This window comes from Grammomys surdaster, unplaced genomic scaffold (genome assembly GCF_004785775.1).
Source record: "Grammomys surdaster isolate TR1022 unplaced genomic scaffold, NIH_TR_1.0 126313, whole genome shotgun sequence".
In the NCBI taxonomy this organism is placed as follows: Eukaryota; Metazoa; Chordata; class Mammalia; order Rodentia; family Muridae; genus Grammomys; species Grammomys surdaster.
The window spans coordinates 6,036,469-6,060,053 of NW_021621113.1; the positions used below are offsets into that span (position 1 = coordinate 6,036,469).

The window sequence follows — 23,585 nt, forward strand, 5'->3', positions numbered from 1 at the left end:
CTTTTCAGGAGAGGGCAGTTCCATTTTGTTGTGTTTTTTTGAGACAGGGTCTTACTAGGTATCTAAGGGTGTGCCACCATTCCCAGCCAGTTGGAGGACATTTTTAGAGCTCAGGGAGAGGCACTGGGTGTGGCCTTTGCCACCTGGGGAGTGGCTCCAGGCATTAGGTCTCTTTGAAAGAAGAGGGAGGGAGGGTTGGGCCACGCTGGGTTCAATCCTAGCTAGTGCTTCCTGACTGGATGTCCTTGAGCCCGGAACTTAGCTCTTCCATTCTTCCTTGGCCTCGTGGGTAACGTGCGGAAACAGAAACAGACCCATGGACTTGTAAGGACTGAGGTAATGCATACATGTACAGCATGAGCACAAACCTAGCCTACAGTAAGTACTGATTAAACATTGGAGATTTTTAATATTGTTACTAGATGTAACCTTACCTTTTCACAAAACAAGTTGCCTAGCTAGCTATGTCATCTCCACAGGACATACCAAGGTTCTTATTGGACAAGCAAAGCTTCTAATCTTAATTTTTACTGCAGGAGGCATCACTGCTGACACTGGCATATTAACAATTTTTATTTGTGTTTGAGGTAGTGTCTCACTATGTAACCCAGACTGTCCTGGAACTCTCTATGTAGACCAGGCAGGCCTCGAACTCACAGACATCAGTCTGCCTGCCTCTAACTAAGTTGCAGGATCAAAGGCATGCCATACTAGGCTTAATCTGTTATTCTGAAAGCCCAGGTTGTCCTTGAATTCATTCTGTAGCCTAGGTGATTCTCCTACCTCAGGTTCCAAGTACAAGGGTTACAGTCATGAACCGCCACACTGAGTTCAATAACCATAAACATTGCCAGATCCATTATTCCCAACCAATAGATGCTGATATATGCCAATCACTGTGCTAAGTGTTTCAAGGATACTGTTTTCTTTAAATGTTTTTTTTTTGTTGGTTTTTTTTTTTTTTGTTTTGTTTTTGTTTTTCGAGACAGGGTTTCTCTGTGTAGTCCTGGCTGTCCTGGAACTCACTCTGTAGACCAGGCTAGCCTCGAACTCTCGAACTCAGAAATCCGCCTGCCTCTGCCTCCCAAGTGCTGGGATTAAAGGCGTGCGCCACCACCGCCCGGCCCTTTAAATGTTTTTTGAGACAAGAGTGCATGTAGTCCAGGGTGATGTCAAATTTGCTATGCAGCTGAGGATGACCTTAAATTTCTTTTCTTTCTTTTTTTTAGGGGGGAGGCAATGATGGCAGGGTTTCTCTGTGTAGCCCTGGCTGACCTGGAACTTGCTTTGTAGATCAGGCTGGCCTAGAACTAAAGAGATCTGCCTGCCTCTGCCTCCCGAGTGCTGGGATTAGAGGCGTGCACCACCAGGACCACCAGGCCAACCTTAAATTTCTAAACCTACTTTTTTTTTCTTTTTTCTTTTTTCTTTTCAAGACAGGGTTTCTCTGTGTAGTTTTGGCTGTCCTGGAACTCACTCTGTAGACCAGGCTGGCCTCGAACTCAGAAATCCGCCTGTCTCTGCCTTCCAAGTGCTAGGATTAAAGGCGTGTGCCACCACTGCCCGGCCAAAGCCTACTTTAATAAGGGTTTTTAAATGTTTTAACCTCCCTTCTAGCCCTCCACCCACCAGAGTTAGTAGAAAGGAAAGGTTAAAAGGGCAAAGGGGGATGTGGAGCTGTTTAGAAATAATTCTTTGGGGGCAATTCCTATCTTTGTTGTCAGGATATCAGCAGTTCAGTTTTCCCAAATCAGCGATGGTAGCTCAAACCACTCATAAACACCAATTCACGCACGAATCAGCAACAGCTGTTCGATCCAGAAGAAACCTCCAGGCTCTGCCAATTGGCATGAGTTTGAAGAAGTGGCAGTTGTGAGAAGTTTTTTGGTGGGTTTCTCTCTAAGAAGTTACAGCAAACAATGATCAGCGAAGAAGGTAAGGCAGATCAATGCCACAGCACTGTCGTCAGTGAAGACCAGCAGCAGCAAAGCCCAGCAAAGAGTGGCAAGGAGATCCGATGCCACAGTGCTGTCCACTGTCTGCTGGGTTATACTTATACTCTTTCCAAACATCACATGTTCTCTTGGGTGTCTGCTCTAGAAAAACATTACATGCCTTTTTTCCAGGCAGCTTCCAGAAAACACCATGTGTTTGTTCTCAGCAAAACATCCACCCATGTGTCTGTCTCAGCAAAACCTTTTGCCATAACACAGTTTCCAGAAAAAACTCACATGACATAACTGAGTCTACAGAGAAACCAGAAAATTTCACTTCATACATCTACTTTATTTTAGACAAGGTTTCATACATCTACTTTTTTTTTTTAGACAAGGTTTCATAGTGTAGCCCAGGCTAGCCTCAAATTACAGATCTTCCAGTTTCAGCCTCCTACGTGCTGTGATTTCAAACCCAGCTCAGTCACATTTATTCCGTATAGCTCTGGGAAATAGAAGTTATAGTAATTTTCTTTTGAGACAGAGTCTTACTATGTAGCCTGGCTAGCTGGAACTATGTAGACCAGGCTATCCTCAGACTCAGAGAGATTCATTTGCTTCTCCCTCCACACTAGGCCAGAAACAATTAAAACCCTTACTTTCTGTTTACTTTGAAACAAGGTGTCCCTGTACAGGCCAAACTAGATTCAGACTTGCTTTATATATAGTCCAGGTGCACCTTGAATTCCTGCCACAGTTCTGGGATTGCAAGTGTGCACCATTAAACCAGGAACAGTGGCACATACCTGTAATGCCAATACTCATGAGCCTGAGGCAGGAGGATTATTAGGGATTTGAGGCTAATGTGGGCTACATAGTATCAGGCTGGAGAGATGACTTAGCAGTTAAAAGGGCTTGCTGCTCCTCCAGGGAACCTGAGTTCCATCACAAGTACTTATGTTGGGGAAGGAGGGCAAATGATAGCTGCCCTTCACTCCAGGTACAGGGGTATATCAGTCTTCTGTCTTCTGCAGGTACTTACCTCTCTCTCTCTCTCTCTCTCTCTCTCTCTCTCCCTCTCTCTCTCTCTCTCTCTCTCTCTCTCTCCACACACACACACACAGACACACACACAGAGAGAGAGAGAGAAAGTGCCCAGCTATGATCCATATCTTTCAGATAAGGAAACAAACAGGTGAAATACCCTGCCCAAAGCCATAGTTAGATTTTGTGGTACACATAGGTAATCCCAGGACTCAAGCAAAATAAACAACACCCTCAAACAACAAGAACCAAATAACAAAATCTCACATTGAGGAAGTTGTTTGTCTGGCTTGAAAGTCTTAAGATCAGAAGGCAACATGGCCTGGGCATAGATGTCTGTATCCGTTCTATCTCAATCCATGGTCTGGATCTGCTGCTTCAGACTGACCTCCCTGGATGCTGAGTCAACCAAGCACCACTGATGCAGTACCTTTTATGTGGCAAACTCCCATTTCCTCCTTAAATCACCACCTCTACCTTATGACCTTCTATCATATCCAGTCTTCATTCCTCCAAAGAGTAGATGAGGTACAGCAAGGTTTGGTGACTGGTCAAGGTCATTCAAGCCCAGGGGCGGTGCTAAAAGTCAAGGTTCAAACCCAAGAGAGTCCACCTTGAAGAGTCCTTTTAGTGCAGTGCTGAGATCCTAGGAGAACAGCTCCACTTTCAAAGCCAGGTCCCCTCCCCCGTAACATCCTTATATTCATTTAGCAATAACAGGATCTGGAGGTCACGTTTACTCTGCCCTGCCTCTCTTATCTCTATCCTCTATCTCTATGGCCTCATTCCTTCTGCACCCCATCTTTCGATGTGTTCCACCTTTTCCGACTTCCAACTCATTTATGGGCAGACACTCCTCCCCGCTGTTTATCAAGTCACCCAGATATCACCAGCTCAGAGATGCTTCCTCTGACCTGATCCATCCTAACATTCACTCTGGTAAACATTTGCTTTCTACCTTCTTGTTCCTTTCTGGGGTGTATTTTCATGAGTCTGGTCATGTATTTAATTTTAAGTCTAAGTTCCATGAGGGCCTGAGTCTGTTCTGCTCACCGTTGGAGCTGTCCATTCCCATGGTGCTTTGTATATCGTGAGTGCTTAGCAGTTTTTAAACATTTATTTGTGTGTGTGTGTGTACATGTGTAATGGCTTGGACACACCAAGGTCCATGCATGAATGTTGATTCTCTCTTTCCACCAGGTGGGTACTGGGGAGTGAATTTTGGTTATCAGGCTTGGCAGCAAGCGCTTTTACCCGTTGAACCATCTCAGTAGTTTCTACTGAATGGATGAATTCTTTAATGAACAAATGGCTACTGGGAACTTTGCCCACCCATTCATTCCACCATTAATTCACTGAGCCCTCACAACTGCCCACAGTTTTTTTTTTAGGTTTAATTATTTTATTTTATGTGCATGTTTGCTTTCACCTTTGCATGCATGTATACCACGTATATACAGTGCCCTTGGAGGTCAGAAGAGGGTGTCATAGCCCCCGGAACTGCGGTTACAGGTAGCTGTGACCCACTTTGTGGTGCCAGAAACTGAACCTGGATTGTCTGTAAACAGCAAATGCTCTTAACCACTGAGCCGTTTCTTAGCCCCTGGTGTCCATGTTTTAGAGAACAAGTCAGTGAAGCATAGAGAGACTGGGAGTGGTGGAGTTCTGTTTCCATCTTAGGTCAGTCTGATCTCAAAGCCACTGTCATTTACACAGCTGCTCTCCTTCAGTTAACAGTCACACCGGGATTTAAACAGTCACTTGTCAGATGCCGTGTCCCAATTCAAGCCCAGAAGTCACCAATCCAGTGGCTGCTGGGGCCCTGTTGGCTCTGCTTACTTGGCGGGTATCTGCCTTTCTGAAGTCTTAAGCTTCAGGAAGGGAAAAAGACTTGGAAATATACACCAAAGCAGTCCCTGATGGCCAGAGCTCAGTTCCAAGAGTGGACAGACCTGATCAAAGACCTGGAAATGCCTAGTGCTGGCACATGCCTTTAATCCCAGCACTGGGGAAGCAGAGGCAGGAAGATCCCTGGAAGTTTCAGGCCAGTTTGGCCTACATAGTATTCCAGGACAGCCAAGAGCTAAATAATAGAGAGACCCTGTTCCAAAAATAAAAGTAAAAATGATCCAGCATCTGGCCACCCTACGTAGGCCCCAGTGAAAATCTTCATTTAGAGCTGGGCAGTGGTGGTGCATGCCTTTAATCCCAGCACTTGGGAGGCAGAGGCAGGCGGATTTCTGAGTTCGAGGCCAGCCTGGTCTACAGAGTGAGTTCCAGGACAGCCAAAGCTACACAGTGAAACACTGTCTCGAAAAACAAAAAACAAAACAAAACAACAACAACAAAAAAGCAGGAATAAGTGGTGTAAGTTTGAGTTCTGTGGTCATTTTCAGTCAACCGGGTGACTGTGGGGAAATTTTATCACATATTTAGGGTGAGGTGTGTGTATGTTGTATGTGAGGGTGTACCTGTGCAGGCCAGAGAATCACCTCAGGTGCTGTTCTTCAGGCAACTTGTATCTTGGTTTTTGTAACCGGCTCTCTTATTGGCCTAGACTGGAGAAGCAGGCTAGGCTGGCTAGACTGTGAGCTCTAGCGCTCTGCCTGTCTCTGTCTCCCCAGCGATACTATTGCAGCCAGCATCATCCGGCCTGTTAGGCTTTGTTTTGTTTTGAATCTGCGTTCTCAAACTCAGGTCATCATTCTTTCAAAGCAGACTGCGCCATGTGTTGTCTCTCTCCCCCCCTCCCTCACACCGTGCGCCCTTTCCTTTTGTTTTTGTTTTTCGAGACAGGGTTTCTTTCTATGTGTAGCCCTAGCTGTCCTGGAACTCACTCTGTAGACCAGGCTGGCCTCGAACTCAGAAATCCGCCTGCCTCTGCCTCCCAAGTGCTGGGATTAAAGTGCGCCACCACCGCCCAGTCTGTGCGCCCTTTCTAAAAGTAAGTTCAGTAGTATACTGCAAAGAGCGCGGCAGACGTGGCCAATAACTGAGCCTGCCTATGCTCTATTCTTCTGTAAGAGGCCAATGCCTGCGATACAGAGATACTCTAGGATGCTAAACTTGACTCGTCACATTGTCACCCAGCTGCAACATTTTGTATTCAATAAGCCACCTGGGCGTGTATACTCATACTTTCCAACTTCATGGACTGGGAGAGGGCCTACTGCACCTATTTTGTAGAACAAAGTGAGAACTAGGTGGGGAGGAGTTGTCTGAAGTTGCAGAGTAAAGTGACAGGTGTTTAGCTCACCTGACAGTGGCCTCTCAGAACTAGCTTCCAATCTCAGGATGCAAACTTCACCCGCATACCTATCCTTTGGGGTGAGCTGAAGTCTATGACTCACTCTCCCCCACCCGACTTTCGGTCCCGCTTGGGACAAGGCGTGAAGGGGCAGAACTATCTGCAACTTGAGGGGTGTCCACAGAAAGTTCATAGGCTCGGCCTGTTCCTTACACTAAAACATACTGGCTCTCTGGACTCTAATAAAAATAATTCCTCTCTCAACACATGTTAGACGAAGTCTTTCATTTTCTTAGCGGAGATTTTTGTACTGGAACTTGGGCGTCGATTTACCTTTATTCCCATCTCCACTTCACTTGGTTTGCCCTCCCCTCTGTTTACTCCGATTGCGGAAGTAGCTCGGGTGGAGTTCCCGGGACACTGCCTTTGAATACGTCTTTTGCGTACTTATTTAATTGGCATTGGATTCAGACCAATGGGATAGCTGGGAGCCCAGGGCGGGTGGGGAAGGGAGCCAATCAGAACGGTTGGCGGGGTGTGGCTGCGTCCCGGGGCGGGGAAGTCGCGTAATGGCGGACTCAGGCCGGTGGAGTGCGGCTGGGGGCGTAGCGCGCTGAAGGGGGCGTCCGGCTGTGTAGCTGCTCGCGAAGCGGTGTGCTGGAGCGTACTCCGTGGGGACACGGACCGGCTGCCCAGCCCTTCATGTCGCTGGGGGCGACTGCGCGAGGTCAGGTGAGCAACAAGTCCCCCTGGGCGCGCCCGGTGAGTCGCGAGCGCCGGCCCGGCCGTCCATGCAGGGTCCGGGGCCACCCGGTGTCCGCTCTGACTGCCGCTGTTACGACTCGCGTGTTGTCAGCGCTGTGGCGACACCTCAGGGGTGGTAGTGCCCCAGAGTGCCCTTCTGAGACTAGGGAGGGTCGGCGAAAGTGTGACGACCTGTGGCCCTGCCACCAACCCACTGTGTGCTCTTGAGCAAGTCACTTCCGTCTTTGGGCCTCAGTTTACTATTTGTAAAAAGACTTCACCAAAGGATGTGAGTTGGGTCTCAGCAGCTCCCCGAGCTCTTGGACAAGTTCTTCTCCAGGCTGAGCCTCAGTTTCCATATTTGGGCCATAAAGTAATTGAGGTGATCTTCTTGGACCCCTCGGCTGCTAGGCTGGGGGGTGGGGGTGTAGGACTGTGTGTATAAGTGTGTGAGCGCGCACACGTGCACAGAATGAGCCCTAGAGAAAGGAACCCCGGCTTTCGGGCCACTTGTACCAAAGCATGGGTGCTACCCAGATCGTGACGGAGTAGGGCCAAGTCCTGTGGTTTTATGAGATGAGGAGATTTTATACAGTCGTTCATAGATTCAGAGATGATGTGGACATTCTTGGAGCCTTTGGGATTACTGTTGATATTTAAGCCCAGAAGCGAAGAGAAAGAAAGCCAAAGAAAATGTCAATGGCTGTCCTACTATGTGCCAAACCTTAGGTATATGCACTTTAGTTTTTCCAGCTGTCCTTGAAAATTTACAGGTGAGGAAGCCAAGTATATTTCAGAGAAGTAACTTGCTCAGGGTGACACAGTAATGTGTGGTGCTTACCAAAGTGAGGGTGTTTCCTCTGGGAAGCACCTGGGCAGGGATAAGTTAGTGTTCTCTTAAAAAGTTTGCTTTGTCATAAATGGAGGGAGGGGTCTAGCCTAAAGATTTAATTTTACTTTTGGTGTAGAGACAGGCTAGGTCTTGAGCTCAGGATTATTATAAGTCCGTCTCCTTTTCTCGCTCTGTGACTTAGAAAGGGCCATCTCTAAGTGTTAAAAGTCACTTCGAAGTGTGTCAGAACAGCCAGAGGATTCAGTTTGAGGCCCAGGCAGGTGTCCTGTAGAAGGAAGTTCACCAATTTAGGGTGTATATAGACTTGAGTTTGGGCTCAGGGTGGCGTCATCAGAGTGTCTTTCTCTCCTCTGTAAGAAGGCTGCGTTTTATTTTGAGGGAGAATTTACCCATCTGTTGTATAATTTCTTTGGGTTCCTTGGGGTGAAAGTTTCAATGGCCTGCCTGTGTTCAAGCGTAGCCTTTCTTTCTTTGTACTTTCCTTATCGTGTAGATGAGCGAAGGCAGTGGACTTTGAGTAGGAGTAGCTGGGTACCTTAGCCCTTAAGCTTTCCGAACCTTAAGAGCTTTGAGTTAATCAAAATAGCAGGTCCAGCTGTGGGTATTGTTCTCTTATGTCAGTGTTAGGGAGGAAAATCCGAGGAGGAAGTTGCTGAGAAAGAGGGCGTTTCTTAGCTGTGGAGCCAATATGTATTTTCTTTGTTTGAAATTCTAAAACCAGAAAAGCAGCAGCTAGAAGAGGAAGGAAGGAAAGGACTTCTAAAGCCTGCTTCCTGTCAGGGAGCTGTAAGGACTGTCCTGGGCCATGTGGGAGGCACTGCTTGCCCAGAAAAAGGCAGTTGAATTGGCTGGACTTCGAGAACGGTCTTACAGATTTGAGAATCAAGAATGAAGTAACTTTAGGTCTTAAATCCTCCAGGATGAACATTTAAGGGACACTTTATTGAGTCATCACTGTTGGTTCATTGTCAGCTCATACTTCCCAGGCTTTGTCTGAGTTTTAACTGTGATTTACTCTGGGTTTTAACATAATCTGACTTTGCTACTAGAGGGTGCAAAGCCCACTATCATTTGAAAAATGTGTTTGTCCATTTATTTATATCTATGTTGTTATTTTCTTTCTAATGTTGCTATTTATTTTTGTTGAGTCTGGGTCTTTCTATGTAACTCAGGCTTACCTCGATCCCAGTATCTCCCTGTGTCAGACTCCCAAATATTGGGATTACAGGCATCAAGCATTAGCATACCCCACTTGGTTTTTGACATTTACATTTTTTTTTCCTTTATTAATGGTTGTGAATCATATAACCCATATAGTAACTTGGCTCCTCAGCCAGAGCAACAAGTGCTCTTAACTGCTGAGCCATCTCTTCAGCTCATGTCTTTTTTTTTTTTCTTCATTTTATTTTTAATTGTCTGCACATGCATGTATCTTTGTGTGAATGTGTATGTCTCTAGTTCCAGCATGCACACTGCACAGGCACACTACACACACATACATGCAGGCAAGACACCCATACAGTAAATATTGTATAGCAAAGTTGATTTCAGTGTCTGGAAATAGTGTTACGTAGAAAACCTTTTTCTGTGATGTAGAACTTTTACTTTAATTAAAATATAGTCAGTGAGCCGGGCGGTGGTGGCGCACGCCTTTAATCCCAGCACTCGGGAGGCAGAGGCAGGCGGATTTCTGAGTTCGAGGCCAGCCTGGTCTACAGAGTGAGTTCCAGGACAGCCCGGGCTATACAGAGAAACCCTGTCTCGAAAAACCAAAAAAAAAAAAAAAAAAAAAAAAAAAAAAAATAGTCAGTGAGCATTTTCTCTTGGGTACCTAAGTATGTCTTTTAGTACTCTCTCTGTATTTGTTTTGATAAAGTAAAATGACCCCCCCCCCACCTTTTTCTATTTGTGGTGTTGCTAATAGAACTCCATTGTTTCTGCTAAGCAGACACACTTTACAGCTCAGTTACATCACCAGCCCTCTCCCCCCACCTTATAAATAATGATTTGTAGGTTCTTTGTTCTTTATTTTCTGTAGCTGGTGAGAGAAATAGTACCTTTTTCTGTACATTCATAGATTTGTGTTTGCAGAATTTTAGAGCTGATTTTTCCTTCAGAGTGGTGCTTAGTGTAACATGGGATAATCACTAGTAGATGGAATTTGGGTCAAATTTTTTCTTTTTCTGTTTTTCTTGGTGTTTTGAGACAAGGTCTCTTGTAGTACAGGATTGCCTGGAACTAGCTATGTAGCTGAGGATGAGTTTGAACTGTTTGTTTGTTTGTTTTAAAAAAGATTTACTTTATGTGTATGGGTCTTTTGCCTGCATGTGTATATATGCGCTTCCTGTACATGCCTGGTGCTTTGGATCCCCTGGAACTGGAGCTGCAAATAGTTGTGAGCTGCCATGTGGGTGCTGGGAACTGAACTTGGTCTTCTAGGAACATCTAGTGCTCCTAACTGCTGAGCTATTTCTTCAGCCCCTGACTTTGAACTCTTGATCCATGTACCCCACCTCAGGTTCTGGGTTTAGAGACTTGTGTAAAAGTAATTCCTGGCAGGTTTCCTATGCCCCTCTTTTTCCCAAATAACCACAGGATGTTTCTGCATCACTCTAGCCCCTTTTAGCTCCCAAATAAAGACATAGAGACCTGGTATTTTTATTAACGAGCTACAATCTTAAGCTGGGCAGGTTCTGAGCTATTCTAACTCTCTAAGGCTGTCTATTTCCCAGCAATGTGTTCCTTTACCTTCAATCTGAGTCTTGTCCTGGTTTGTTCTGGTCTATGTGTGTCCTCATGGAGACTCCCTTAGTGACCTGCTCATGGTAACTCCTCATGGTCTCTCTACACTTTCCTTTCCCTGTGTCTCTCTGGGACTCCTCTGACTGAGATTGACAGTCTCTCTTTATTCTCTTCTCCCAGCAAATTGGTTGATCAACTCTTTATTAAACCAATCAGGAGGTGGTGGAGAAGATGTTTACAAGACACTGAGACAGGTGATGCCTCATAAAAGTAACATTACCAAAGTCTGGACAGTACTCAGTTCTCTGCGGTACAGAGATCAGCCTTTGAATAATACAAAGACACTCTTTGTATGTCTCTCAACAGGCTTGTGCCATTATGCCCAGTTTTTGTGGTGCTAGGGATCGAAGCCAGCCCCTCAGTGCATGCTAGGTGAGCACTCTACCAACTAAGCTATATCTTCAGACATACTATACGTATTCTTAGCTCTTCTGAACTACCTCTACTGTAGAATGAGGTTCATTGTTTGACAATGAAGGATTTCTTCTCTTTGTAAGAAACCCCAGGGCAACATAGATTTTAAGAATTTGTTCCACAGACTGTGGGACCACTGTGTTTGAAGGCTTCATTCAGTTCGTCCTCTGATTTGAATGGCTCCATAGTGTCTGTTAACAGCACTTTGACAGGGATGTAGAGAGGGCGTGGAATGGTGGGTTGAAAGCTGGAGGTGGAGTCGTTGTGGGATTGGACTAGGGAGTAGGAATGATTCTTACCTAGACGACCCACTTTCTTCCATTTCCTAAGTGCCGGTACTAGTGAAAATAATACCAGGACAGCCAGGGCTACACAGATACCATGTCTCCAACAAACAACAACAAAAGCCCAGGTAACTGTGTCTTATGTTTCTTTTGTGCTTGTAATTCCTAAGGACCAGAGCTTCAAACTGGTCATACCAGGATTTTCCATGAAAAATATGCTTATTAAGTGGCATAGGAACCGTAATGTCGGTACATAACCAGGTTAAGAGTTGTTCATCTCTCTAGTTCAGTGGTTGAGGGCACCGACTGCTCTTCCAGAGAACCCGGGTTCAAATCCCAGCATTCCATGGCAGTTCACAACTGTGTGTAACTCTGAGATATGATACCTTCACCTAGATATGCATGCAGGCATATAAAAATCGGTAAATAAATTATCTCTCATCTATCGTGTGTGTGTGTGTGTGTGCGCGCGCGCGTGTGTGTGCGTGATGCATGTATGCCACAGAAGGTTCGTGGACGCATCAGAGGACGACTTTGGGGGTCAGTTCTCTTCTTTCATCTGGTATCCAGGGGTTGAACTCAGGGTTGTCAGGTTGTAAAGTTTTTATCTGATGGGCCTATTGATAGATCATTGATAGATCATTGATATATTACATTGTAACTGCCCAAAAATAGTTTTTGGTGAGTTTTGTGCTGGCAGTAACATGAATTGAGTATATTAAAAGAGGACTCAGGCCTGGCCTGGGAGGCAGAGGCAGATGGATCTCAGTGAGTTCAGGGACAGCCTGGTCTACAAAATGAGTCCCAGGATAGCCAGTGGCACAGAGGAACCCTGTTTCCAAAAATAAATAAATAGCCACTTGCCTGTTGACTAGATTTTGAGTGCTGGGATTACAGATGTGGACCACCATGCCTGGCCAGCTGAAGGTTATTATTATTATTATTTTTAGCTTTACTAAGATAAAGCTTTACTAAGATAAGAGTGGGGTGACAATTGATAATTTGGGAATAGATAGAAATGTATAATTTTGGGAGATTTGGGTAAGGGAGGCAGACTCACTGGCCACCAGTGATACCAAAAGAAGATATGGAAAGGTGTAGGTTGAGGGGCTGGAGTGATGGCTCAGTGGTTAAGAGCATGTGTTACTCTCCTTGCAGAGGACCTGAGTAACTCCCAACACCCACACATCAGGTGGCTTACAGCCAGCTTTAGGGACTAAGGTCCCTGGTCTCTGTAGGTGCCTGTATTTATATGTACATACCCACATGTAAATAGACACAATACATAGTTAAAAATAATTTAAAAAATTAAAAAATAGGAGAAATTTGTAGTTTAGATGAGTCTCTAGCATGACATGAGAAAGAATTGATTGCCCATCGCTTTTGGTTGACCAAAGAATTGAATGGTTCCTCAGGGAAGAAGGCTATGACACTGGATACTTCGCTTATCTTTTTTTTTCCTTTTCTTTTTTTTTTTTTTGGTTTTTTTTTTGTTTGTTTGTTTTGTTTTTTTTCGAGACAGGGTTTCTCTGTGTAGTTCTGGCTGTCCTGGAACTCACTCTGTAGACCAGGCTGGCCTCTGCCTCCCAAGTGCTGAGATTAAAGGTGAGCGCCACCACTGCTCCCGGCTGCTTTGCTTATCCTTAAAGTTGATCTCAGAAGCCATTATCTGCTTTAGGAAAGGCTCCTTGACTACCTGCCCCTCCACCCCGCTTTGTTAAACCATTAATCAGACTCAAAACTTAGACAACAAAAAACTACTGAATCCTGAGAACAGGGAAGAGCATACCACTTGGTTATCCAGTATTAAATAGTCAGCTCTGAAAACCATATCCAAACAAGTAACATTGGGACACTTACTGACACACACATACACACAAAAATAGAGACAAAAGGCTATGACTTCAAAAGGGAACAAAGCAGGAGTGAGTACAGTGAAAGGTTTGGAGGGAGGAAAGGAAGGGGACATGATGTAATTATATCATTATTTCAAGACAAGTTAGAAAATTGCTTTCCCTTGGCTGGGCAGTGGTGGCGCACGCCTTTAATCCCAGCACTTGGGAGGCAGAGGCAGGTGGATTTCTGAGTTCGAGGCCAGCCTGGTCTACAGAGTGAGTTCCAGGACAGCCAGGGGTACACAGAGAAAACCCTGTCTCGAAAAACCAAAAAAAAAAAAAAAAAAGAAAGAAAGAAAGAAAGAAAATTGCTTTCCCTGACTGAGCTGCTACCACCACTGCCGCCGCCTCCTCTTTTTCTTTCTCTTCCTCCTTCTACTTCCTCCTCCCCCTCTTCCTCTTCCTCCTCTTCCTCCTCCTCCTCTTCTTCCTCTTCTTCCTCTTTCTCCTCCTCCTCCTTTTTTCTGAGATAGGGTTTTTCTGTAGCCCCGGTATCCTGGAACTCAGAGAGATTCTATTGCTTGTGTCTCCCAAGTACTGTGATCAAAGGCATGTGCCATCACACTTGGCTTACTATGTACTTCTTCTTTTTTTGTTTTTTTTTTTGTTTTTTCGAGACAGGGTTTCTCTGTGTAGCCTAGGCTGTCCTGGAACTCACTCTGTAGACCAGGCTGGCCTCGAACTCAGAAATCCACCTACTATGTACTTCTTAAGAGCAGGACTTAATGTTATATATATTCTCATTCATTCTCTCTCTCTCTCTCTCTCTCTCTCTCTCTCTCTCTCTCTCTCTCTCTCTCTCTCTCATACACATACACACATGGAAAATGAATCCAGGACATCATATGTGCAAGGCAAGTGCTACTTCACTGAGCCACATTCCCACCCTTTTAATTTTTTATTTTTCTCAATACAGGGTCTCACTATGTAGCTCTGACTGTCATGGAACTCACTCTGTAGACCAGGCTGGCCTCAAATACACAGAGATTGCCCTGCTTCTGCCTCACAAGTGCTGGGATTATAGGCGTGTGCCACCACCACCCAGCTTTGTTGTTCATTTTTGTATGGTCAATGTATAACATAACGTATAAGCTTAATACATACTAATAATACCTCTGTTTTATTCTCTGTGTGTGTGGGGGAGGGGGCGTTTTGTTTTTGAGATAGGATCTCACTCTTCAGCCCAGGCCAGTCTTGAATTCTTGGTCCCCCTGCCTCAGCCTCTTGACATCATGTACCACTGTATCTGGCTTCTCTAACTGGATTTGTGTGGGTTTCCCCTCAATTCCATTTCATGGTCAGATTAGAGATTTAAACAGCTTTAAACAGCACCTTGTTGCTACCCACTCCCAGTAGTCATGTGACATCTCTTCTCCCCACCCCAAATGTGACACCCAGAAATATCTCTAGACATTGTTACACAGACACTGGAGAGCCAGAATGCCCCAGTTGAAAACCACTGAGTTAGCAGGGTGGCTTGATGGCCTGTAGGAGGAAGTGCGTGCAGACATCCTGAGATGGATGCTTGGCTTTTGTTCCTTCTTTCTGGTTATAGGTCTCCTGTCTTTGGATGAAAAGAGAAATTGAGGGAAATCAGGAAATGACAACTTTAAAATAGCCACATTATTTTTATTCTGTTCAGATTTTATTTTATTAAGTTAAAATATATTGGAACAGTACAGAGAGCTGAATTATTTATGCAGATCTATGTAAATTCAATTTCTTATCACTGATTAAGATTAGATGGGGTAAAGAGCTAGCAGACCATTACTTCCATGAACGAAAGACTCAGAAAAGCTTCAGTCCTGAAGATCAACTGGAATTGCCTTTTAAAAACCTGCTAGGCACTTGCCTAGCACATATATTCTTAACTGAAGTTTGAGTTTTCTGGCTAAGGTCTATCTTTTATTGTCCTTGCTTGGATACCTTATAACTCTAAAACTCAGGTTTAAGGTCTTCCTGGGTAAAGCCTGTTGCTACCACACCTGAAGACCTGAGTTCAGTCTCTGAATGACAATGGCTCGTTTCTGTTACTGTAATGAAACAACCTGACAAGGTGACTTAGGGGAGGAAGGGCTTACCTTTTGCTCACAATTCTAGCTCATAGTCCATTGAGGCAGGACTTTGAAGCAGCTAATCATATTGCAGTCAAGAGCAGAGAGAGAATGCAGGCATACATGCTTCTGTTGCTCAGTTCACTTCTCTTCACGGTCCGGGACCCAAAGCCAGGGACTGTTGCCACCCACAGTGGGCTGAGTCTTTCCACATCAATTAGTGTAATCAGAATAATAATCTTACAGACACACCTGCAGGTCATTCTAATCTAGACAGTCTCACTGACATTTTCTTCTGAGGTGGTTCTGCATTGAGTTAAGCTGACAATTAAAACTAACCACAGGACTCTCATGTGAGAGAGAACTAACTCCTGCGAGTTGATTAAAAAATTATTGTTGGGTGATGATGCTTTTAATCCCAGCACTTGGGAGGCAGAGGCAGGAGAATCTCTGAGTTTGAGGCTAGTCGATCTATACAGAGAGTTCCAGGACAGCCAAGGATACACAGAATAACCCTGTCTAGAAGAATCAAAAACAACAACAGCAAAAAGATTCATTTATTTTGTTGTTTGTTTTGACTACAGTATGTGTATGCTGGTGCCCACGGATGTCAGAAGAGGGTATCAGATCAACTGGACCTGGAGGTACAGATAATTGTGAGCTACCATGTGGGTACTGGGGTCCTCTATGAGAGCAACAGATGCTCTAGACTGCTGAGCCATTACTCCAATTCTCAAAATAAATAGATAGATAGATAGATATTATAGTGATATATATATTTATTAATTATTCATTTTTGAGACAGGGTTTCTCTGGAGATGTCTCTGTAGACTAGAGTAGCCTCAAAGTCACAGAGACCCGCCTGCCTCTGTCTCCTCAGTGCTGGGATTAAAGCGTACATACACCACCACTATCGAACACTGAGCCAGTTCCCCTCCCCCGACCCCCCCCAAGCCAGTTTTTTTTTTTTAAAGATTTATTTATTTTATTGATGAGTACACTGTAGCTGTCTTCAGACACACCAGAAGAGGGCATCCAATCTCATTACAGATGGTTGTGAGCCACCATGTGGTTGCTGGGATTTGAACTCAGGACCTCTGGAAGAGCAGTCAGTGCTCTTAACCGCTGAGCCATCTCTCCAGCCCCCCCAAGCCAGTTTTTAAGAATAATTTTTTAAAGGAAAAAAAAATCTGGGCATGATGGTACATCCCTTTAATGTCAGCACTCAGGGAACAAAAGCAGGCAAAGCTCTGTGAGTTTCAAGCCAACCAGGGTTACATAGTGAAGACCTCGCCTCTAAGTAAATAAACACATCAACATTTAAAAAAATAAGTGTCTTTTACATTTTTATTTTTGTGGTGTGGGCGTGTGTGTGCTATAGTGCATATATGGAGGCCATAGGACAACTTGCAGGATTCTGTTCTACCAATGCAGGCTCTGGAGATAGAACTCAGGTTTGTTGGGCTTAGTGGAAGCACGTTTACCTGATCATGCCCTTTAACTTGCATTTGGGAGATAATACACTGAAAAGCTGCACACTGCCAGAAACTGAAGTCACATGCTTGCCGATACCAAGAACTTACATATGTTTACTTTGCATGACTTGCAGCTGACATTGTCATCTATAAAGTTTGTGTTCAAGAAATATGCAATTCAGGGACAGGAGAGATGGCTTGGAAATTAAGAGTGCTTATTGTTCTTCCAGAGGACCCCAGTTCAATTCTCACCACCCACATATGGGGCTCACACTGCCTGTAACTCTAGTTCCAGAGAATCTGATACCTTCTGGTGTCATTGGGTATTTGTACACACTTATAAACAGATTCATACATGTGAACAAAATTAAAAAATGTTAAGAGGAAAAACCATAAAATTGAGTAACAACAACAACAACAACAACAAAAATCACCCCCTAAAATCAGATGTCTTAAGTGTGATTATGGCTGGGTGTCAGGCTGCTTCCGTGGCTGCCCTGGGGCTGTAGGTTGAACTCATTGCTCTACAGAAGAATAACATTAGCATCGCTTATATCTTACTCACCATTAAGGTAAAGTTGAATGAATGTTTTTTTCCTGTTTCATTTGAAGTTATGAATGGTACTCTAGAGAATTCAAATGTATAGTCATGAATAGTATCTCAGAATAGTTACCATTTATGCAAATGAAACACACTTCTTAACTTAGAAACCAAACAGAATTGAATTAGAAAAGAGAAGAATAGAAACAAGGACTGTACAGAGGGAATGCTGTTCAGATACAGACAAGACTTAGAAAGATCTGCTTTGAATCAGGGTTGCTAGGTACCTACAGAGAAACAGTTTGAGATGGATGGGAAAGGCTATTAAGCTTTGCTTATGGTATTTACTTTCGAACTCTGGTGTTCCTTCTCTGGTAAAATATAGGAAATCCTGAAGTGTACTCTCTTAGTTGTAAGATTAATTCCAGTTGAATAAAATTAAGTTTCTTATTTTTAGGATATAGATGCCATGTTTTCAGAGAGAGAGTTATGGTCCATTTTAGTTTCAATTTGCGTGTATGCACACCTATTTATTACACACATATATCTCATAACTTACCCTAACTTAAACTCTGTAGTTGACACAATCGAATAATAAGAACAGTTCTTTTGTTCTCAAATATTTAGAATTACCCCTTCCCAGTGCCATTTTCTAGCAAGTATCAAAAAACATTTTTCTCTTCCTCCTTTTCCTCCTCCTCCTCTTTTTCTTTCTCCCCTCTATCTTCCTCCTCCTCCTCTTTCTTGGTGCTTGGTCTGACCTAGAGCCTCATTCATGCTAGGCAAGAGCTTCACTACTGAACTACATCCTCAGCCCTCTGTTACAATTTTTTGTTTTGCGATAGGGTCTTACTAAGTGTCCTAGACCTCAAATTCACTCTAGTCCATAGGACCTTGCACTTGGCTCAGCTTTCCAGAGAATTGGGATTAGGGCGTGTACCATTAGGCCTGGCTTCAAAACAGATCTTGAGAAATTGTTTAACTGTGTAGAAGATCTTGGGTTGTACTTGTTGGTATTCCCTTCCATTTATATTAGGAATTGTAGATTCCTAAAATCAGAATTGGATTTTGATAAGTAGAAGACTGACTTTGTCCCTCTATAGCTTGAAAGCTGCCTCAGGTTCACGGTGATAATTCGCAGTGCTCTGAGTTCCCAATATATTCTGGTATGGTCAGTCCCCAGCATTTGAGATAAACTGTTAGTAGCTACTTTTTATATTTTATGAATAAATGATGTCAGTTCAGGAATAAACTTAAAAACTATTTATCTTTAATTTATGTACATTGATGTTTTGCTTGCATGCATGTCTAGTTGTAGACAGTTGTGAGCTGTCCTGTGGTTGCCAGGAATTGAACCCAGGTCCTCTGGAAAAGCAGCCAACTCTTTTTAAAAAAAAAAAAAAGATTTGTTTATTTTATGTATATATGAATACACTGACACTGTCTTCAGACACACCAGAAGAGGGCATCAGATCCCATTACAGATGGTTGTGAGCCACCATGTGGTTGCTGGGAATTGAATTCATGACCTTTGGAAGAGTAGCCAGTGCTCTTAACTGCTGAGCTGAGCAGCTCTTAAACACAGAGCCATCTCTCCAGTCCCAGCAATAAACTTTTAAAAAGTCACTCTGCTCATGAATAGCAAACTTTAGACTGAAATGTGCACCCTCCCTTTCATTTCTTTTTGGAGATAGGTTCTCATGTAACCCAAGCTGGCTTAGAACTCACTATGTAGCTGAGGATGGCCCACAGTTTTGGTCCTTCCGCCTCAATCTTCTATTATAGGCGTGAGCTCAGTTTGTATGGTCTTGTTTTGTTTGAGACAGGGTCAGGCCACATTGCCTTGTGCTGTCCTGAAACTCAGTGTGTAGCTCAGGATGATTATGAGTTCTCACTCTCCTGTCTGGATAGCTGAGGTTATTAGCATGTGCTACCATGCCTGGCTCCCAGCTGATGTACTCTTTTTTTTTTTTTTTTTTGGTTTTTCCAGACAGGGTTTCTCTGTGTAGCCCTGACGTCCTGGAACTCACTCTGTAGATCAGGCTGGCCTCGAACTCAGAAATCCACCTGCCTCTGCCTCCCGAGTGCTGGGATTAAAGGCGTGCGCCACCACTGCCCGGCACTGATGTATTTATTTATCTATTATCATCATCATTATCATTTGATTCTTGTTTTCGTTCTGTTTTATTTTTGCGACACTCTCACTTTGTAGACCAAGCTGGCCTTAAACTCAAGAGATTGACTGGCTCGGCTGCGATTAAAAGTGTGTTCCAGGCTGGGCGGTGGTGGCGCACGCCTCTAATCCCAGCACTCGGGAGGCAGAGGCAGGCGGATTTCTGAGTTCGAGGCCAGCCTGATCTACAGAGTGAGTTCCAGGACAGCCAGGACTACACAGAGAAACCCTGTCTCGAAAAACCAAAAAAAAAAAAAAAAAAAAAAAGTATAGTTAAGATTAGCAATTTAGACAATCTCAGTTTTGTTGGCACTGTCCAAAGCCCTGTAGTAAGGATCTCATTGACTGTACCTTCCTTCCACCAGGTCTGCAGGTTGTTAATCATGACTACTTCAGTGACAATTCAGTTTCTTTATAGCCTACTTGGTCTGGTGCTTGTCAACTTTGACATCCATGAACAGTGCGTTATTCTCTTCTGTCTGCTTCTCTCAGACTTTGTGGTCAGAGTGGACTTAATGATGAATGGTCAATTTTTCTCCTGAGTGTGCTCTTCTGAGGCTATTTGGAGCCGCATTGTCTTGGCCCGCCAGAAGTGGGTGTCCAGCTTTAATGAGGGTATGGCATTCAGTATCTTTTCAGTCATTTCTTCTTTGTATTCGCTGTCTTTGCTTTGGCTTTGACTTTGGGGTGAGAGTGGGGATGGCAGAAACATCCATATTTTTCCTTGGTACTATTTCGGTGCAAAGGGAAGATTTCACTCTAGAGCAGTGGTTCTCAACCTTCCTAATGCTGCGACCTGTAAAAAAGGATTATAAATTCTAGATAGCCCATATAAAAGGCACAGAATCCAGGTATTTTATTTACAAACTGTAAGCCTAAATTGGGCAGATTTTGGAGCTATTCTAACTCATGTCCCAGCCAAATGTCCCTTGTTACTGGCTGGCCACATGCTCATGGTCCATCTCCACTCATGGCAGCTTCCTCTTCTCTTCTTGTCTTTTCTTCTCTCCAGCCAGGTAACTGAAAGCCTGCTCACCTCCACCTATTACCCAATCACCCTAACCGTGCTTTTTTTTGCCCCATTAACTTGGGGAGCAAGATTCACACAACAAAAGCTGGTGTACATGAGAATTTTCTCGTGTGTGTGTGTGTGTGTGTGTGTGTGTGTGTGTGTGTGTAACCATGAAATTATTTTTGTTGCTACTTCATAACTGTAGTTTTGCTACTGTTATGAGTTGTAACCTAAATCTCTGTGTTTTCTAATGGTCTTAGGTGACCCCTGAGAAAGGGTCTTTCAACGCACAGGTTGAGAACTGCTGCTCTCGGGCTTTGTGGGGGAGGAATAAAAATGCCACTTTCAAAAATTAAGGCTTTGTTGCGTAAAATCCATGATTTCTCATAGGAATTTGTTTGGAAATGTTACCTGTGAATTTATGCTGCCTTTGGATTTATTTTTCTTATATTCTGCATTCCCCACTTCAGCAGTGAGTTTAATTGTTTTAAATTCAGGATTGGGACATAAAATGTTACTTTTTATTGGGTCTAGTAAAAGCAATGGCTACTAAATACAAACACATTATATTAGAATTTTTCTTTTCTCATAGCAGTCCTTCAGATGATCATAGATAAGAGCCAGAAGCCAGGCCCTTTGGCTCCATAGTGACTGTGTGGATGGCATCCTGGTTCAGACACAGATACAAAAAGAGAGAGAGAGGGAGAAAGGAAAGAAGAGAGGGAAACAACAAAAAAAAAGAGTTAAAAATATGTGCTTGTCCTATGGTTATACTCCTAAGCCTGTAACAGAATTTGAAAGTCTTACACGACCAAGCATGGTGGTTCATGCTTCTTGTATCCTGCTAATTCCAGCATTCAGAAGCCTAAAGCCGGGGAGCATGGTGGATTCAAGGTCAGTCCTGGGGTGCATGGTAAGACCATACCTCAAAAACTTGTTTGGATTTAAACAGCAATGATAACAAAGTAAAAACATTGTTTCTTGACTTCTGCTTTGTAACTTTTAAGATTTGATGCAGAAATGTCTTCCATTTGATCACTTTGCTTCATATTAAAGACACTTGTAGATGTGTCTGTATTTTTAACAATCCTGCCTTTCTACAGAAGCGCCTCTGTCCTTTGTTCTTTTCCGTTATCTTTTGAGACAGTTTCTATTTTACCTTTTCTGTGTGGCGACCACAACTGCACATTCTATTCTAGGTACAGACACACTGGCTTGTACAAGGGAGAATAATGTGTCCTGTGTTTCCTGGGCTTCTATAATAACATCCAGCATTTTTCTGGCTTTTTGTAGCTGTATTCAGGGTAGAAATGAGGAACTTTAAAACCCTTTCCTATGTTTGACAGCTAGCTTTAGAGCTCATCTTCTGATAATTATAGTTTAAACTGTTTTTCCATTACTACATTACCTTATTTGTATCTACATGGAGGCCATTTCCCACAGTTCTGGACACATCCAACCTTCCTATTTCTCTCTAGTACTATAGATTCCAAGCTATAGATGCAATAGTTTATATTTAGATGTATTAATTTTATGTATGTGAGTACACTGTTTCTCTCTTCAGACACATTGGACACATTCCAGATGGTTGTGAGGCACCATATGGCTGCTGGGAATTGAACTCGGGACTTCTGGAAGAGCAGTCTGTGTTCTTAACTGCTGAGCTATCTCTCCAGCCCTAGATCTTTTATTTTATTATTATTTATTAAAGATTTATTACGTATACAGTGTTCTGGCTGCACGTATGTCTGCAGTCCAGAAGAGGACACCAGATCTCACTGAAGATGGTTATAAGTCACTATGTGGTTGCTGGGAATTGAACTCAGGATCTCTGGAAGAACAGACAGTGCTCTTAACCTTTGAGCCATCTCTCCAGTCCTGATCTTTTATTTTTAATTATGTATATGTGTGGGGATATGCCTGGGGAGGCCAGAGGCATTGGATTCCCCCAAGTTGGATTTACAGATAGTTGTGAGCTGCCTGACCTGGGTGTTGGGCACTGAACTTGGTGCCTCTGCAAGAGCAGTCCATAGTCTTACCCACCATTTCCCCATTCTTCTAGCTTTTGAGAGAAGACCTCGTATAGCTCAGTCTTGAAATCCTCATCTCCCTGCCTCCACTTACTAAATGCTGAGGTTGTATGCACGCCACCATGCCAAACTCACTGTGCAAACCAGGCTAGAGTTGAACTCATAGAGATGCATATGCCTCTGTCTCCTGAGGGCTAAGATTAAAGGCATACGCTACCATGCTGGCTCTTCCAAGGCTGAGGACTGAACACAGGGCCTAGCACTTAGCCTTTGTTTGTTTGTTTGTTTGTTTGTTTGTTTGTTTTTCAAAACAGGGTTTCACTTTGGCTACCCTGGAACTTGATCTGTAGACCAGGCTGGCTACAAATTCAGAGATCTACCTGTCTCTGCCTCCCAAGTGCCACCACCCCCAGCAGATTTTTGTTGTTGTTGTTTTTGTTTTTTTTTTTTTTAAATTTATTTTTATTTATGTGCACGTGTGTGTGCCTGAACATCTGTAAGTGTACTGTATGTATGTAAGTGCTGAGGAGGCCAGAGGTGGGTGTTGGATACACTGTAACTGGAGTTAGGACAGGTTGTGAGCTGCCTTCTGTGAGTGCTGGGGACCAAACTCTGGCCTTCTTAAAAGATTAATATATATTGTTTACCTCTGAGCATTTCTCAGCCTCTAATTTTTTGCTTTTAAATTGCCCTGTTGGCTTGGAACTTGCCACAGAGACCAGGCAGGCTTCAAACTTGTAGTGATTCTCCTATGTCTGCCTGCAAAAGCTAGAATTATAGGCAGATATTGGCACTCCTAGCTTAGATGCATGTGTGCGTGTTTGCCTGTGTGTATTGGACAGGGGGTGTTAAGTAGGATCTCAGCTTGGTCTTGAACTCCTACCTCCACCTCCCACACACTGGGATTGTAAATTTTCATCAAAGAGCCCGACTCTAGGTAATAGTATATATTGTTTGGTATATGCATGTGTGTAAACCTTCAGACATGTGTGGAGTCCAGAGGGTTGATGTCAGTATGTCTTCCTGTGTCGCTCTCCATCTCAACTTTTGAGAAAGGGCTGGGGTTATAAATACGCCCTGCCA

General features: G+C 43.7%; 1 protein-coding gene across 2 annotated transcripts in view; it reads left to right on the top strand.

Annotated features, from left to right (window-relative positions):
• The first annotated feature begins 6,830 nt into the window (after positions 1-6,830).
• Positions 6,831-23,585, top strand: part of Wasf2 (WASP family member 2) — a 68,062-nt gene continuing 51,307 nt past the window's right edge. Inside the window, exon 1 of one of the 2 annotated variants that reach the window (XM_028759726.1) lies at positions 6,831-6,957. The gene's annotated coding sequence lies outside the window, so the exon portion shown is untranslated. The remainder of the gene's footprint in view (positions 6,958-23,585) is intronic. The other variant, XM_028759728.1, reaches the window with a different exon arrangement.